The 13720-nt window shown below is 41.0% G+C and overlaps 1 protein-coding gene across 14 annotated transcripts in view; it reads right to left on the reverse strand.

The window, feature by feature from the left end:
- The window catches only part of PDZD2 (PDZ domain containing 2), a 201269-nt gene that overhangs the window by 121585 nt on the left and 65964 nt on the right, over positions 1–13720 (reverse strand). The gene's annotated exons all lie outside the window — the stretch shown is intronic.

The following is a 13720-nucleotide window of genomic DNA, read 5'->3' on the forward strand; positions in this document are numbered from 1 at the left end:
TTCCTCTTTAAGGAGGAAACCTAATTTGGGTTTCTTGATCCAGATCATCTTAACACCCAGGCTCAATTTTGCTTGCAAAAGCAATCTACAGGCTCCAACTAATACAAATTTAATCTGCAAGGCTTCCTGCTTGGGCTGAATGAGTCCAACATTTCTTTATTATAGGATCCAGACCACGTATCAGCAGCATCTGGTACTGATTGTAGATCTCAGACACTGTACCTATGGGCTCCATGGGCAGGATCCTTCTCGGATTTCTGATCCCTTTTGGATTTTTCCCTAGGCTATCTCTTAATTTTGTTGGATTATGACTGGTCCCTAGCTTTTTTGGTTTTTTGAGGTGTGATGTTTTCTTTTGGGCTAATCTGTGGTAGCCGACCATATCTGAGAACGTATCCTGCAGGTTCAATTCTCCCTTTACATGGTCATAAACCAAGAGTCACCTCTTTAGTTGATCAATCTGCCTTGCCATAATGCTTACACATATGAAAATCAGGAACTGCTCCTCCATTTCCTATACTTGGGATTCACTTCCTTCCCCCTGAATGAATATATAACCATTTTACAAGGGATGAAAAATAGTTTGCCTTTTGATTGTACTAAGAAAAAAGGGGTATTCCAAACAACAAATGCTCTTCCTTGGCTTCAGGTTTTCATTTGGTAAGGCTCCAAGCCTTCCTCATAAGTCAGGAGCAGATTTTGCCATCAATTTTAAGAGAAGAAAAATAAAAATCAAGCTTTAGTAAAAACACAGGAACATTTTGATCAATTGCCACAATCTAGAGGTTAAAAGTTCCAAATGCAGGCAACCTGGGGAAAAATAAGAGCAATGCTAAGTTTAAAACTTATATATTCAATCAAGCTCTTTCTCCAGGAGACAATGTCCAGGTTACTTTGATGAATGCTGCTGAAAGAGCGTGCAGCAAAATGTGACAAAACAGGAAATTCTCAGCCCAATCTCACATTCACTTTTTTGTCCCATTCCATGCACCAAGTTAGCCGTCAGAGAAGGAGGCTGGGGAACCCCAGAAACAGTATTCCATGGACTACATACAAACTTTCTGTCTGTGTCTGCACCTGAAACCCCCACATCACTGCTGCACATAGCCCATGGGCTCCTGACTGGCCAAGTAGGGACCACAACGCAAGGGGGATGTATGAAGTGACCATGAGAGAGGGTAAAGTTTGGGAGCTGGGGCAGCGGAATGGAAGCTGGGGCCCCTGCATTACCAGGCTGCTCCCAGTGTGTATCTGCCATGCAATGAATTATATTTAATCCTGTTTTTCTCACATGCTTACCTTTGATACCAGTTCCTCCTCAGCTTCCCAATTAGCCTGTTCATACTTGCAAGGAAGTTCTCTCAAAATAATAGTTGTGTTAAACAGGAAACTACTTAATCACATTTTCCCCAATAAAGCCATAAAGTGGCCCCTTTTTCCTTAATAAACCCACATCCAAAGTCTTCAGCCTTGTGAGACTTTTTCACTGTTTCAGCTCTAAAAGATAACGCAATAAGGTATAATATGCAAAGGTTTATAAACTGGAGCAAGCACTCCAACCAGATAACTGGCAGCTCCATTAGGATTGGCTTCAGACCTTCTCAGTTTGCCACAAATCTCAAATACTGTAAATGGAAATCAGACTTCAGCTGTGTGTTGGCTAGATCACCACAACAAAAAGAAGGCTGAGGGGATTTTTTTGGTTTTGTTTTTGGATTTTTATTTCCCCACATAGCAAGCAGTAGGCACAGGAAGGGACAAGGTTTTGGCTTCAAGGCCTTGGAAAAACAGAATTCAGTTTTTCCATTCTGTCATTACTCTAGGAAACTCTACACATTAAAAAATCTCGCTCTTGTACCCCGACACCTCTTGGAGATACTTGGGAAGACTGAAAAATAGCTGAATTCATAACCAGGAAGGTATTTCCTAAGCTAGAGCTTACTGGTATTGCTCAAATGTACTTCTGCAGGAAAAGGAATTTCAAAGAATTTTAACCCTTGTGAAGGTACTCTGACTTTATAACCCTGCGCCAAACAAGCAAGTACCTGGAAAGAAACACTCTGCCATAAAACCCAGCTTTTAATAAAGTGCTTTCCCCCCCCCGAGAGCTCAAGCACCTGCAGAAAGTGAGCTGCTGTCATCACCTCCCTGTCACTGAGGCCATGACTTGTTCACAGCATGGGGAAAAAGCTTGACCAGAACCCAACACTTCTTAAGCCCACACATGCTAACGATTAGGCTGTAAGACCTTGACAGGAGGTAGATACATAGCTCTAAGTCATATACAGTTTATGAAAGCATAAATTACAAGTCAATGATTTAAAATAGAAGCATGTGGAAGAGAAATGGAAGGTGAAGATGAAACCAGCATGGGCCTACTGTAGACAGCAGCATGAGCTACAAGCAAACAGCAAATGCCACTAATATGCGAAGAAGTCAAAACTTTATATGGAATTTAAACTAGTTCTTTACACTGGGTTCATGCTGGATTAATTCACCAGCTTACGACTTATATATAGCACAGTCTATGACATTTTTTAATCTAGAGGAGATCTTCACTTGGCTTCACAAAGTCACTCATGATTCCCCTGATGTAGGACATGGACAGGATGTCCCAGGTGTGCTGCTCTGCATGTAGAAGATTATATAAAAAGGGAGACTATTACTTTTGATATTCTTTAATACTATTACTGATACTATCATTAAATGAGAGAATATCCCTGAGGCTGGGAAAACCTCAGGGAATGTGGGAGCTAACACCTGGACTCAGGACTGGTTTCCTTGGTTATTAGAGCTGGCTGAATGGTTTTAACAGATAATGATATCTAATTTGATTACACATTAGACAAAACACTTCTGAATATTATTCATCCAGCCAGGATTAATGAATTTCTAAGTCCTCCTTCCATCCTAAATTTTTTCTACCTTCTCATCATTTATCTCTTTTGTTTTGAAGCTCATCTGAAATATACCTGTCTGAAGAGAGATGTTTGCTTCTCTAACTTGCATGATTTTTTTCTAAGTGATGATGATCCCTAAATTCATTTCCACAGTTCATAATTTGTTTCTCAGGTCATCAGAGAAAGCATTTAAGCCACAAAATCATTCTTATAAAGCACTGATATTCCGCCTTTCTCATCCACTATATAATATAGAGTCCTTTTAAAGGCAGAACCCTGTAGTAAACCCTTGTTGATTTAGAATTCCATACACCAGCCATTAACTTCTAATCCATTTGGCATCTGTACACCTTTTTAAAGTATTATTTCTTTCTCCACAGCATAACTGGTGAACTATTGAAATCCGATTTATTTTAACCATGTAGTTCATCCTGATGAAACTGGATTACTATATAATTTTCTGCTCTGCTGTATACACCACTTACTTTCCAAATGCAGGCCACAACAGAAAACCAGATCAGGGATTAGACTACTTAGTGTATAGCTGGGACAGATATGCAGTGACAGGAGAAAATTTGGAAGGCAAATTGGAAGGCATTCCAGCAAAGTCCGTGGTGCTATGGAATTGTCAGGCACAGCAGCAAGAGAGCTGCACTGCAGAGCACTCACCAGCAAGGCAGGCAGAGGAGGCGAGGAGAAGGCAAAGCTGTGAGCCTTCGTCGCGCCCTCAGTAGCTGCAGCCATGCAGGCGTGACATTCCCTGGGCTACCCACGAACAGAGATCCCAGCCGAGGGTGCACAACCTCCCCACCACCCACAGCCCCAAACATAGCTCCTTTCAGCCAGGCAAGGAATAATCCCCCAGTGATTAAGCATTAAGCTGACAGCTAATTTAGAGACAGTGAGATCTAAACACAAGCCCTAAATGAAGGTGCTGATGAATATAAGGTTCAAAGACGAAGCTTCTCATGCAGCAGGAGAAATGAAACTAAGAATAGTTACTTTCCTCTGAGATCTCTAAAAATTTTTCTCAGGAACTTAACACTTGCAAACTGCTTATCATACTTCTCTTAAGGCAGAGTTTAGGAAAAAGTCTGGCCAGCAGCAATACATAAAAAGCAATTCTCACCCATTTAAGCTTTTAAAACCTACAGAAGACCTCACATTTTTCTTGGAGTTGCTATTACTCAAAAGTACATGGCAAATCTTGCTTTGCTACCTAATGCCTGCTGGTTTTGAAGCCAATACAAATACTGGTTTTTTATTCACAGGCCATTGTTTTCAAAGTAGAGCACTTTGGGGAATAAGTGTTTTACTTCAAATAATTGTGTTTCCTGTTTGGGGAAAAACAAACTAACAGGTTTATTCATTTAGAGAACTTCACAACTACAGATTGCCTGCTACTTTTTTGGAAAAAAAAATATTTTATCATGAATGTTAACCCACAAATTCAGTAAATGCATGGGATTTGCAAGATAATCCAATAAGGCCATTATGGTGAATCTCCAAAGGACTAGTAGCCATCAGGAGAGGAAAGGAGACAAAACTGTGAAAGGATTTCCCTAAAGCCATTTTTATGTTGCAATGTCAGGAGCAAATTTTTCTTTTACAAATGTCAGTTTGGGAGAAGGAAGGAAGATAATGATACAGGTAACAAAAAAGAAATTTATGCCCATGGAAATATATTTCAAATCCTACACATGAGCTTTAAGGAAAACAAAATAGCCTTTATCTATATAGTAATATAGATATTTTTATATTTTATAGTAATATATATATTTTTACCATTTTTATACTACAGTGACTAAAAATGTTCCTTAAATTAAATTACTGAGGTCCAGAGTGACCACCTTTGAGTCATACTGATTTTAGCAGCTGTTTATGTGGACAAATAATTTGAAAATTGTGCTGTTACTAACATCCATCAAACAGGCAATACCGTTACTAAACCCAGGAATATATGCATAAATTCTTATGGAAATAAACAGCACAATACCTTTGTGTTTCCTAGATCTTATGAACCACTTAGACCTGGTATTTAGATTTATCCTCTGCTCTGAAGTTCCAGCTACCAACATAAACTACAACTGGTAACTTCATTCTTGGAGCACTGGATTTAATCTTTTTTACAGTTGTCACATAAAGGGCAGTTCCTGGAAACACTTGCAGCTGCACAGGTAGAGAAGAGAGTCAGGTCTTCATCAGCAGTTCCTTCTTTGCATTACAAAATAGCCAAATCTACCCAAAATGCACAACATATTTCTTGCTTCTTAAAGGGATTAGCTACTGCACTCTACAAGCCCAGCAATCAGATTATATTATGTATATACACATCTTAAAAGCATGTAAAGAAACAATTTTCACTGTTGTCTTGCAAATTCCTAGATAAGACAGGCTAAAATTCCCGGTTGACAGAACCCAGAAATTGCTTAAAATATTTATATGACATTGCCCTCTAGAGGAAACTGAGAAAAATCTGTTTTAGTAGAACTCTTCCACAGATGAAAACATGAAATGTTGTTTTCAGCAGAACAATTAGTTTTCGTTAGAAACCATTTTCAGTGAGAACATCACACATTGGTTTGGCTCCATTTGTCATCCACGAGTTTTCAAGACAGAATTCCCCAACCTCTAGCCTAGGGCTCTGTATTCACATAGATGGTACCACAAAGTTTACTGGCTATCACATATCTGTATTTTTCTCTTTGCTACCAGAATAAAAATAGCCCAGGCTATGAAAAATTGGTAAGCAGTTAGTAATTCTTTAGTTATGATGGCAAAAAAAAGACACTGGTCAAAGTGCAGGAAGATGGGAAGGAAGACTTCCCTGACTTTTGTTTCATTGAATTCTTACCCTGCTAGCCTGAACCTATTTCAGTGATCAAGTAATGACCTAGGAAACACAGGTCAAAGTTATTACTATATTCAAATATTTATTTTGCAAGTTGTTTGTTTTTTTGAAGATCATCTGGTACCGACTATAGAGAAGGGTTAAAACCAGACCTTGACACCTTTTTAAACAATAGAAATAAGTCTTAGGCATCAGCTGAAAAAGTAACCTCTTTCAGTCATGTTTTGACAATTCTGTTTTATTTTGAAAAAGCCTGAATCCATTTTCCATCTGCCTCTAGTTTCTCACATTCTTGTTAGAGAGGCTTCAGTTGGGATTCCTGAGTCTTGGATGCTCTAGGGTGAAGTTTGCTGCTAAGTCACCATTTGCCTTACTCTTGTCCTGTTTTGGAAGGTACAAGTATTCTTGAACTGCCCCAAACCTTGTCACAGTGCCTGCCAACTTATCTTTTCCCTGTTACAGATCTGTTAAACATGTTTTCCTTCGGAGGTTCAGGTGATCTTGCTGAACATCATACATTTTACCCAGAGAAAGAAGCAGGAACAGTGAGTGATACTGCAGAGTCTGCAGTTGATACATATGCCCTTCCCATCTTAGTCAACATCTGATAAAAAGGAGACAGAAAAGTGAGTTTCAAGGAGCATGTGATACTGCTTGGAGCTGGATGCAAGTATCACATGAGCTAAAAAAAGCAATGAGTTTTCCATATTAAAAAATCCCATCCCAAAAGCCATCCACTGCAACAGCTTTCTCTGTGATTATATACCTGTCTCTTTGCTGATCTCATCTGTGTTTATTGTAGTTATCCTCTCACTTATGTCCATAGATGGCAGGTCCATGTTGACAAACTGTCTCTGAGGCTGATGTTGAGCTTCTGACTCCTTGTTTACCATTTTCCAACCCTCCCTGCTCCTGCCCTTTCCAGTCAGGCCAGATTTCCAGTGACAGGGGATAAGTGGGTTTTAAGCTGCCATCACTGTTAATACTTTTAGCTCTGGAGAGTCACAGTTTAGTTCTAGTACATCTTCCAGGAAAGCAATTGTCACACCCAGAGTTTGCCAAGAAGGTATGATCACGTCCAGCTTGCAGAGCAGCCGCAAAACACAACTAAGAATGAGAATGCTACTCACTTAGACTATGCTGTAAGAAAAACTATTTGAACGAGGACTGGAGAAGCTGTTCCTTTCCAGGGCTCATGACACATGAGTCAGTACAGGTGGAAAAGGGCAACTTCCTAGGATTCTCACTGCCACTCAGTAATCTTGCTCCAGTCACCTCTTCGTTTTGTAGCAGCTCAGAGCATCTGTCTCAAGAAAATCAATCTTTAGCCCACAGCCTGCTTTGTACAAAATTCTGGACTCCCAGAATACGAAGAGAAAGTCATATTTACAGTTTAGAAGATGCTGTGAATTACTGCACATGGCAAACTGGTGTGTTTGGGCACGAGCATTATAGAAAGAGTAGGAATAATGGGCATGGAATGTTCCTTGCTTGTGTCTTTGAACATCTGTATTTTTAATTATTGATGGCTCAAACACTGTTCTGTGCTAGCAAATGCACTGCTGGAGAGGTTGTGAAAATAAATGACACTGTGGCTGAAGGCCTCACCTGTTACTTGGCTGAGCAGTGGAAAAAAGCAACTCTTATTTTGCACATTCCAGCAGTTTGCCAATTAGCTACGTTCTCCTGCACCCTGACTGTACTTCAGATGACCTGAGAGCACGAAATGCTTGCTGTGTGTCAGGCTGAAAATCCCACTCAGGATGTAAAAGGGATCCTGCTAGCACTTTGGTATCAAAGTAAATGACAAGGCACAAGGCTGATTCACCAAAACAGGTTGTTCCCACAGAGGATGAGCAGGGAGGGAAGAGCAGGGAGGACAAAGCTCCCTCCCAAACACTGGGCTTGTTCTCTTGTAATTACAGCATGGTCAAACCAGCAAATTAAATGGAGAGGCATAGCCATACACTGGGCAGCAAGGTACAGATTTCTAATCAGAACTTTCACAGCACATTAAAACAAAAACAAAGCACAGAAAAAAACCCTCTCTATAACCTCTGAAGTTTTTACACCTCCTAAGGCAACACCACCAACCACTGTCCAAGTCTTTCCAAGCTTGATGCAATGCTTCTGAAAAGCAAGTGTGCAGGGGCAAGGCTGGGAGCAATTTTGGCAGATGACCCTGAGGATGTTGCCTAGTTATACACGTATGCTCCTGGGGAATCACAATTTCTAGAGAGAGGACAGCTGTGTTGTTCAGTGCTGACACTATGGCGATGATGAGCATATTGATCCCTACATTTTTGGACAAACATGCAAACACGTAGAGGATGTGAGCTATTTAAATCAGTGGAAGTCTTTCCATCACTTTTTATGGGCTTTAGATAAAACTTGTCTGAGCAAAAAGATAAGATGCAAATTTGAGGCAGATGAGGGGTTCAGAATGTCTGTTGAGGAGGCAGTTGTGGTGATGGGATGTTGCTGGTGGCCATTGCTACAAGGGAATGAGTTGTGCCTCTACAGCAGCTTGGCATGGGAACATTGAGCAGGACGCGAGGAACCAGAGGGTGAGGTGAGGAGGGGAAACTGAGTGAAGACACACTCAGATTAATAAAGAAAAGATGACAAACCAGGTAAATGATCTCTGCTGAGTCTGGGGATTAGTGACCTTCTATATAAGACTTTGGCTCTTAAGAGAGGATTTGGAATAAAGCTCATTTCTTCAGAGCAATTTATTTCTCAACATGTGTGGCTAAGTCTGCTCATACCCTCCAGGAAATATAAAAGAAGGGAAGAAAAACATCTCTTTCTTAGTTTCCCAGTTCTGCTATATTTTAAGAGAGGGGAGAAGGGGGAATTAATATCCACTATCAAGCAGGGGATTTATATCCACTATCAGTGTAAAATACAGCAGCCATGCTTCAGAGGGGACTGCATGCTCCAGATCTCAGGAGCACAATGAGACTTAGGCTGCGCCTTGCAAATGTTAGACACCCATAGGCTTTCTCTCATTTTGTGCAGGTTTAGCACACATTTACTGTATCCCAGCTCACAGCAGCTCAACAGGATGAGGAAACACTCAACCAAATTCCCTATGTGCTGCTTATTTTCCATCCTCGGGACTTGTGCACCAGGAAGCTTGGAGGGCACATCAGCAAAGGCTTCTCATCCTTGCCCATGATAACAAGCCCCACATTTCAACCTCTGTGCCCTGATCCATCACTTAGCAGCAGGAAGATTGGTAATATAATATAAAAAAGGAAACTAATTCAATTCCACAACAGGTTGGGGGCATTTTTTAGGTCAGTTATGAGAACTTTATTCCCTGAGACTGCATTTGGAGGCTGCAGTCTCCAGGACCACTGTATTTGTTTTTCACTGTGTAGTCAGTGCTGTTAATATTTTAACAAGGAGCTTACACAGAAATGTTTGCCCCTTGGCCAAAGGCAAAGGGACAGGATAAATTTCCATTATTTTTCCTACTAAAACAAAAACATTTTCTTGTGGACATAACCAAGAGAAGGCCCTACTAACACCAGGAAAAGCAGCTGCTTATACTGAGCAGCACTTTGTGTTGGCAGCACTTTTATTATAGGAAGGAGGTGAGGAAACACAGTAAAGGCAGAGCAATCGATCCATGCAACCTGATGTGCCTGGGAGGTGGGGGTGCTGTTAGACAAAGCTTTCTCTGATGACCAATGATGGTTTTCTTGGGGTGATTTTTCTGTAATAAAAAGGATGTATAAAGGAGATTGCACTGCCAGGAAGATAAACCCCCAAAAAACTCCAATGAAACACAATCCCAGCATAGGCAGAGAGACTTGAACTACCCCCTTCCACCATATCACAGGCATTCATACACCTCAACACACAATCCTACTAAGGAATGGATTTGTTACCCAAAACGTAGCCTGAGGGCTGCAGCTGATGTGCTGAGGGAGTTCCCACAGTATCCCATCCCCACATATCAGCAGGGGCACATGGATGCATTTTGAATAAACTCTGAGTAACAGAGTTAGACAAAATCTTGCAGATCCTCCAAAGACAACTGCAGCTGCCAGGTCAGGGACAAAGTAGTCATGGCAAAGACAGCCATCCTCCTGAAGCAGTGACAGTGCCTCAACACAGCATGGTAGGAAGCAGTGCCCCATGGAAAATGTAAAACTGGAGCACTTGAATATCAAAGAGTGACCACATTTGGAGGGGAAGGATGTTTCTCCCAGCAAGAAAATATTTTTATTGCAGGAGCAAAGCAGTTTATTAAAAATAAATAATAATCCCATTCAAACTTCTGAGGAAAGGGGATCTCAATAAAAAAGTGCCTTGAAAGTGTTTGTCTTCAGAAAAAACAGTTTTTAAATCACATCCAGATTTTTAAGCAGCTCTTCTCAGACACAGAAAATACTTCACTGCTCCCAGCCCCACAGCACATGCACTGCTCTGCAGGTATAGGTCTGCTCCTTGTCTGCAGGGCTCACAGCACAGGAACAAAGAAGATTGCCCTCGTGAAGACCCCTGTTCAGAGCAGAATCTGTCTCTAATTACAGCCAAAAACTGCATGATTTGTTTCCAGCACCAGCAAGAACTCATTTTTTCACAAAGAACATCAAGATTTCACCCAGCAGAGCCTAGGACTGTTAATTAATGCCACAGCAGGCAGCACAAAGTGCTATGCACATTTTGAGACCTGTAATTTTGTTGGACATTTTGAAATGTCCTTTGTAATCAGCTGCTAGCACTTGCAGAGAGGCAGGACAGTGCTTAGAATGTCCATATATCAGACAACTACTAATGGCATTGATGTGTGAGGAGGAGCAGGACTTTACCTTCATAGTTCCAGCTATCCCGGAGGCATGAACATAAGATGTGCAGTAGCAGCAAGCATTCATGAAAGACCTTGGCTCTACTGGAAACCCTCAGCTTCAGCTAAAGTAAAAGATTTGCCTTTAGTAGTGGCACTTGAAGCTCCCTCTCCATTGCAGACCTGATTCCTAAAGGTCTTTCTCAACATCTCTGAAAGGAAACTGAATTCCCTGAAATTTGGCATGCCTTACCTATTCTGAGGAGGAGTCTTAGCAACTTCCCCAGGACACTGACTGAAGAGGAGAGACTAAAAAAGTACTGTGCAAAGGTATGGCTGTCAAAATATCTCTCTTTGGTTTTTTTGGAAGCAACTTCGGTTTGTGGGTTAAAAAGAAGCCAGCCACTTCTCTGACTGTATTCCCACATATGGCAATGTTTGGTGATTTTTGGCAATGAGAAAGATATCTTGAAGGAGTGGTTGGGTTTTGTCAATGACAAAATTATAATACCATGTTTCTACCACACTGTCAACACTGGTGATGTATCTTACTCTGCTTTTTACAAAAATGAATGTGAAAATCTACTTAGCACTGATTTTAAAGATTAAATGTATATGGTAGCTGTGTCCAAGCACCGCAGCTATGCTTGATGAAATTCATAATCAAATATTTCAAACTGAATTATATGAATGAAAAAAATTTTTTTTTGCAGTGCTCCAAGGAATTTCTCAAAGAAGCCCCACTCAGTTATGTTCAAGAAATGAAGGATTCATCTGTCATCTCTAGAAATACTAACAGCATCCCTTCAGCAAGTGAGTAATAGCCCAAAATGAGTAGAGTAGATCCAAAATACATAGGAAGGTGTTGTCGCAGGGAACATAACCCATGCATTTTGGAGATATGGTTGTATAGACAGAAGATAGATAAATAAATCTGCAGAGTTTTGACTAACCTTTGTTCAGTATTCCAATACAGCTAATTTCCCTGCAATTGTGTTTGATAGACACACAATTTGCTAACTCTAAAGAGAGCAATAATTTTCCTTCAATCACTAACATCACCAAAAATGACACCACCTACATTATTCCTCTCTAATGTAATAATACCCTGTTAAGCAAAAAGCTTTGATTATTTTATTACTGCATAATGTTTTTTTTAAATTAAAAGAAAGGAAAAAAAATTAAAAGAAACAAGTTCAGCAATAATCAACCCATCTCTGCTGTTTACATGGAAATCATGTGGAATTTAAATAAATAACTTTTCTTTAAAGAAGTCATATTCAGCTTTTTTAGCAAGGAGAGACAGATGAGTGGTACTCACAGCTGGCTCCTCCAGGAAGTGTTGTGCTGCTCTTACTGTGTCTGACTCCATCACCACTCTGAGACATGATGACCTGTAGGCCCACCAGGCAAGGGCCAAAACAGCCCTGTCTATCCAGGGCTGCCCAATTGGTTCCAGCTCCTGTTACCTGTCCCTGCATCCTCTAGAGGCTGACCACATCCATAAGATAGCAGAAAGGACTGTGTACCCTCACCTCTTCTCTCTTGTTTTCTGGTGCATTAGTTTAGCCCCTTGGAACAGGGAGGGTTTGGATGGCAGGCTGGAACTAAAGCTGAGGTTACATGAAGCCCAGGGTATGTGAGAACATTTCTGCAAGCCCTGCTGCAATGTGGGAAGTGGCAGAGCTGTGAGACCCCCATGCCAATTCCTCCATTGTAAAGGGAATAAATCAGAAGATTCTCCATAGCATCAGTGTGAAAAATTCCTTCATCAGGCAAGATAGGGCTGCCCTGGAACACTTGGCAGGCGTGGAATAAACACACAAACAGTGATTTTGCTTGCTGAGTCTAACCTGGTGCTGCAGGAACTAAGGCAATATTTTACCTTCACTGATCATGTGCAGGCCCCACTAAGTAAATCACACCACAAATCAGAGCACCCACATCCCCTTGTATCGACCTGGAAATGTTTCTCACTCAGCCAGGGAATAACTAGGCAGTCAGAAATTGAATCAGTACTAGTGTGCTGTCAGACAATGTGCTAGTCAGACAGTGTGCTGTCCTGCCCCAACAACACCTTGAAAAACTAAGGGGAAAAGGGCTTTGCTACTTCCACCATAGCAGCAATATGGAATTCTCTAGGAAAGCTTCTTCTTGGAAGCAGTCTTCCCAGAAGGCAAGTTGATGTTGCCTTTCATACTATTATAAAGCTAGACAGAATTATGTCCCTTCTGAGCACCCCAGTGGAGAAAGCTACTGAAAGATTCTCACAGCATCCTCAAGCACTCCAGATGCACAATGTGGGAACATGGGGTTGGAGCTGCCAGCCAGCTCTCACATAGGAAAAAGCCAGCTCTCCAAACTGGGAGCATCCTCAAGGTCCTAAACTGCCATCCATCAACATCACCCTTGTCAAACAGCAGTCAACAGTAAGTTAGACAAGGATGCTTTGGATGTTGAAAATAAAATGGGTTTTGACTACAAAATGTCCTAAATTTTATCCTAAATTGGATGCTGAATATTCTAAACCAAGATTTTAAGAACAGTGGCTCCACACTACTAAAACTGTGTCTTTGTAATGGCAAAAAAAAAAAAAAAAGTAAGGAAAATGGAGCACTTAGTTCCCATTAGCTGCAGTCACAGCTTGCCGGTTTAATAACAGAGCTTTCCAAAAGGAACAAGCCCCATATTAAGCCCTCAGAGACAAGCCAAAAAGGACAGATAGCCCAATATTCTCAGCTTCATTGGCTATTAACTCTCATTTTGCATTTTTAATAAGATAACATTATTGCTGCCCACTGCAAGCAATTCCCTTGTATTTAGAAAAAGTGACATCTGACAAAGGGGAAACAGCAAACTAAGTGCCTTTTGCCATAAACACTCTCAAATTTGGAGGTACCACTGATTGATACTGCCACAGTACCAATATGTATACACTTACTGAATTACAAGCTAGGAATTACAGAAGGTTATCTTCCTACCTGTAAAACCATAGAAGGTTGAGCTGTCCAACACCCACAGATTGAGGAGTCACTGCTTTTATTCTGCCACATGTCAGAATTGGGAGTGATGGTCAGCCCAAACTCCTGCCACATTGAAGTGAAGTGATCCTGTCTGTTGGGGTCACTTCACTAGGATTTGGTTTCCAAAAATGTCCACCCCCAAAAT

This window comes from Taeniopygia guttata, chromosome Z (genome assembly GCF_048771995.1).
Source record: "Taeniopygia guttata chromosome Z, bTaeGut7.mat, whole genome shotgun sequence".
In the NCBI taxonomy this organism is placed as follows: domain Eukaryota; kingdom Metazoa; phylum Chordata; class Aves; order Passeriformes; family Estrildidae; genus Taeniopygia; species Taeniopygia guttata.